Here is a 6,215-nt window from a genome sequence, read left to right on the forward strand (position 1 = left end):
TGAGTGAGGCTTTTCTCGCGTGTACATATCACTCTTCAAACCTATCAACTTTACCCCTTTTATTTTTTATTTTTTTTATTATTATTATTTTTTTTCTCCTCATGCATTATGCAATGTTTCACATTTTCTGTGTCCATCAGGTAAAAAATTGCAAGTTTGTGCATTTGGCAAAATTACATTTCCAGTATATTAAACAAAAAAAAAAAAAAGAGAAAGTGGTAAAATAAAAAGTTATTGTATTTCATATTTTTTTTATTATAAAAATAAAATTCACGCCCTTTAAATGTAAAATAACTGTTATTTTTTTTTTTTATATGCAGTCGATCGACATTACGTTCCGTTGGTTGAATATTCATATTCATTTTTTCCATTTTCTTTTAACATCATAGTACTTGTATTTCCGTAATTACATGTATTTTTCAAGTCCATTATTATATTTTTATTCTCATATTTATTTATAGCATTTCTTTTTAACGTTATATAATATATATAAAAAAAATTATAACTCTAAACCCGTCATATGGTTAAATATCGATTAAAATTACTGTGAAAAATTTTCATTATATTTTAGCCTCATTGATGTCAATAGAAAAATTTATATTTATTTAATTTTAAGGCCTTGTATAATAAAAATAGATGGTTACTGTGTTTGTATATACAATTTTCAATGACGATGTGAATTAAATAGGCAATGTGTATGTTCAAATGTTTAGCGGCTAAAATATATTAAAAAAAAAAAAAATTGATTAACACACGATGTAAAAGCAAAGCAGCAAAAGTAAAGCTAAAAGCAGGACAAAAATGTCCTCAGGCTAAAAATCGGTACGTCGAACGTTAATGTAAACATACACTGTATTTCACATTACAAAAGAAAAAAAAATAAAATTTTATATAGATGTATGTGCCCTGGTAAATACATGTACTTCGCTTGCCACATGTTGTACCTTGTTCAAGCCATAAGGAAAAGTACATACACCAACACACATACACTCATTTATTTCCTGGCTTTTGCTAATGCCTTGCACAATATTTCAACGTTGATGTCTTTGTATTTAGAGTGCCCCGTTGTCGAGTGTTTATATATGCATGGATTATACATATATATACCTTGCACGTTCATCACAAGTATAAAGATGAAATATAAATAATAGATAAATCATGTTGATAAAGCAAGCAAAAAAAAAAAATCACATTACATGGATCTTTAGCGTAATTGTTTCAAAAACTATTTTTTATTTTCCTTCAAGTCTTTGTTTATTTTTTTTATCAATTATATATTACAAAGGTTCAATATTATTTTTTTTAAATTAATATTTACATTGTCATTTGTTGGAAATTTATTATGAGATAGAGAATAAAATTATTTTACTGATTTTTAATTTTTTTTTTTTTAAAGTTTATTTAAAAAATTGTGTCAGACAGTTTAATAATTTATTAGCAAATTATTGGTGGAAAAAAAATTGTAATAATATTCAATAAAATTAGTAATTATTGATGACTTGAATTTTCATTTAAATTAAATTATTTTTCATCAGACAAATTAAAAAAAAAAAAAAGAATTTATAATATTTTATTTTTCTATAATAAAACTGTCTCGAGGTTACGTTAAAAAATCATGATAAATTGTCTCGTGAAAATTGGATAATTTTTATTTAAATAAAACACAAGTTTAAATTTGAAAAAAAAAATAAAAAAAATGGTGTAATATTTTTAATTATCAACAGACGACGATGGTAATTTTTCCTGAATTAATAATGAAGCTTATAAATAATTTAAATAGAAAAAAAACCGTCTGATAATATCGATTATGGAAAATTTGAAAGATGACGAAAAAAAATAAATGAAATTGATTATTGGTGAGGTTAATTTAGAGAGGAAAATAGAGTTATTGTTTCTGTGCCATCAGATAATAACTTGGCTCGATATATGGATAGTAATATATTTTTTTTTTTATTAATTTTCAATGCTTCTGGCATTTCTTGATTGTGTTCAATTCTGGAGCGTTGATATCAAATTCGTGACCACATTATAAATTAATAATTCTGTGCAAATAAGTGATACACGCAACATGATCGCACTTGAGTTTGTGATTTTACTTTGACATGAAAGTAAACAGTGTGACACACGTTATGCCGTTATAATTTTCCCACATTGAAAAAAAATAAATAAAACAATGTATATACTTTCATTAATTTATCTAGATTATATTTTTTTTATTTTTCATTTTTTTTTTCATTGTTTTATATTGTTTTCATATCAATTAGCTGATGCAAATAGTAATGTGTTTTTTTTCCTTTTTTTTTATATGATGAATAATTTAATAGAGATTAAAAATTCAAATGATAATAAAAAATTCAAATAATAATATAAAATTGATGCAAACAAAAAATAATAAATTCATTTGTATAAATTATCATGAATAATTTAGGATAAGGTTATTATATTGAGTGAAAATAATTTGTAGATAATTATTTATCAATAACATCGAGATTTATTTTTATTTTATACTATATATAGTTGAGTAGGTATTTTTTTTTTTTTTTTTCTTTTTGAACAAAGTTTTTTTTTTTTCATGATAAAATGAGTTATGGCACATGATATATATTTATAAAAAGAAAAAAAAAAAAAAGAAGGGAGTTTGGATTTCATTTACACTTGTTAAAATTATATTTTGTTAATTTTGTTTATATATTTATTGGCAGAAAAAAAAAAAAAAAAAAAAAAACACCACCTCTTGCTACATTGCGTGCAATTTTACAAATTTCACTTATTTTATTTTTAAATTCAAATCTTCATGATAGATAAATTTTTTTATGCTTACAGAAATTTAAGACTCGAAGACTCTTGTTAATTATTTAAACAATCATATAAATTATACGATTGAATTTAATTTTTTTCTTTTGATAAATTATTCACGATAATTAACTATCGAAATAATATTTTTTTTGTTTATTTTTTCTTGTCTTTACAATTTACAATAAGTACATTTACAACCAGCCAAATATGTACATATAATTTACTTTTTCTTTTTCCCTTCATGATTGTTTTTTTTTTTTTTTAATCTACTAATTAAATAATTAACAAAAAAAATAAATTAATAAAAAGTTGCACGCAACATATTTTTACGTAAATAATTTCTACATTGTCAGGCAATTTGACTAATGAATTTTTTATAATTTTTAAATTTTTAAAAATCAGAATTATGATATGTCTTTGTTATACAATAATTAATTGGCTACGAGATATTTTCTTTTGAATAATTTCGCAAAGTAATTCGAAATACTCGTTCCATCAACAATTCTTTTGGCTTTTGTTTTCTATTAATTTTATGATTTATTTATGTTTTTTATTTTTGCAATTTATATATTTCAATTTAATTTTTATAAACAATTAAAAGTACAGAATTATATTTTTAATACATGATACATTTTTTTTTCTCCTTTTTATACATGAATTGAAAAAAAAAAATGAAATAAAATCACGTGAAAATTAATTTATCATTTAAATCTAATTGATATTTATTTAAAAAACAAAAAATATCAAATTAATTGTTTTTAAATTCATTAAAATCATATATGAATTTATATTTTATTTTTTTACAATTACAAATGATCCTGAGTGCATCAGATATATATTTTTTTTAAATTAATTTTAATTAATTTTCTACAAATGAAAAATTCAAAAAAAAAAAAAAAATTTATTTTCAATTTATTTATGTGATTAATGTAATTTAGGTAAATTTTTTTTTTATTATTGCTTTTAGATAGAGCATTTTCATAGTTATTTATTTTGTAAATGAAAATTATATATTGATGTTTTATTTTAAAACAAACATTTATACTTAATTATGTATAAAATGCAAGGTATTGCTATAAGCAATTAAGCATATTGCAATATGAATTGTTACCCTGTGTTTGATATCTACAGAATATATTTGTTGTCGTTTAAATTATTCCTCCGGTCCCCAATACCAATCACAAGATTTCACATATAAATTAAATTAAAAAACAATAAAGGTTAATTCAACTAAATAAAATATTACTGAGCATTTTTTTTTTTTACATAACGAATTTTTGACAAAAACTTCTAAAATTTTAAATTGTACACAAATTAAATTAAAATTTAAAATTAATAAACATATATTTTTATAAAAGTTTAATTCAACAGACAAAAACTTGTACACATTTTATTTAACACCAATATAATTACACAAAATTTAATTTCAACAGTATTTTTATCACAATTAATAGAACATTATTTTTTTTTAAATAAATATTTTACAAAATAAAATTTCACATTAATAAAGACTTCACACTATAAATTAAAGATCAAAGATTCGACACAATAAATTAAAAAATTCATCTAAAAATGTTTTTTTATAAAACTACTTTTTGTACACATATTTTTATACACCTTTTGGTTTTTTTATTTTTTTATATATAATATTTAATTTTAAATTTTATTTGTACACATTAATTTATACACATTTATTTCAATCTATTTTTTATATACTTTTTTATTTCGATATATATTTTTTATTCCTGTTTTATTTCAACAGGTATTTATATACACTGTTTTGGTCAACACAGAAAGTTCAAAACAACCATTTTATCGATTATTGGTAACTTATCATTTACTTTAAAATTTAATTATTTACATGTTGTTATTAATTAGGTTAAGATAATTTTTTTTAAAAATTATCTATAATGGAATGCTTTTATATGATATATAATACAATCTTTTCAATTGTCCAACATCACTATTCAAATTCACTATTTTAACCAAATTAATTTAATTTTCATTTGCCATATCATAACATTCCAAATAAAAATGATAATTACCATTTTTTGTTAAATTTTTTTTTTTTCTCTTTCTGTGTTGATTAATATCACTTTATAACAAATTGTGTCGACAAAAAACATGTATAAAAATACTTGTTTAATTAAAACAATTTATTTAATAATATTTTATTATAAATAAATTATATAAATTAATATTAAAATAAATTTTAAATTAAATATTTATAAAATATGAATTTTTATATAATATTTCAAATTTACTTTTAGAAAAAATATTATTAATATTAAATTTTAAATCAACGTGTTGACACTTTATTTTTTAATTTTATTTTTTTAATTTATCTTGTTGAAGTTCTTTTATATACACGTGTACATTTTATTTGTATAAAATTTTACGTGTAAAAAGAAATTGTGTCCTATTAATTGTGTATAAAAAATACGTGTTGAAATTAAATTTTTGTGTAATTATATTGGTTTTAATTTTAATTTACAATTTTTTTTGTTTAATTAAACGTGTATAAGGTATATGTGTAGAACTTTGCGTGTTGATTTCATGTTGTGTACAGTTTCAAATGTGTAGAAGTTTTTGTGTAGAACTCGTTGTGTAGAAAAAAGTTGTGCAGAAAAAAATCAAAGTCCAATAAAGGTTAATTCAACTAAATAAAATATTACTGAGCATTTTTTTTTTATTTTTTTGGTAAATTGACTAGAATAAATTGATAAAATCACAGGTAAATTAAAATTTAATTAATTAATAATATCAAATTAATTTAAATAAAAAAAAATTAAATAAAACAATTGGACCATTGGAATGTCAAGTTAAAAATGTCTTAAAAATGACAATACAGTTACGGAAAAAAATTAAAATAAATAATAGTTATCATCGTAATTAACAGAATTCATTTATCATTAATATTATTATTATTTTTTTTTTGTTAAATAAATTAAATTCGCACTAAATTACACACTATATATTGCACTAAAAATCATTCACTCATATAGCAAGATTACAAGATCAATTATTGATCATAGATCTCAGTAAGATTAAATTTGAAATTCATCTAAAAAATGTTTTTTTTTTTTTACTTAAAAACTACATTTGTACAGCTTATAATTATAATTTAATTCTCTGCGTTTTTATTTTTTTTTTTTATATATAATCATTATAATTTATAAATTATTTTATGTCACTTGGTATTGCTGGAACATGCCCGAATTAAATGCATGTGTCTTAATCTATTTTATATATATATTTTTTTTATTTCGATATATTAATCTATTTTCATTTTCCTGATTTTTGAAAAAAAAAAAACAATCAGGCCATACGTAAACAACAAGACAAAGCGCAAAAAAAAAAAAAAAAAAAAAAAATTTAAAAAACAACCTGTGTTGTTTTTTCTCTATGTTAATGATTTT

This window comes from Aphidius gifuensis, linkage group LG3 (genome assembly GCF_014905175.1).
Source record: "Aphidius gifuensis isolate YNYX2018 linkage group LG3, ASM1490517v1, whole genome shotgun sequence".
Taxonomy (NCBI): Eukaryota; Metazoa; Arthropoda; class Insecta; order Hymenoptera; family Braconidae; genus Aphidius; species Aphidius gifuensis.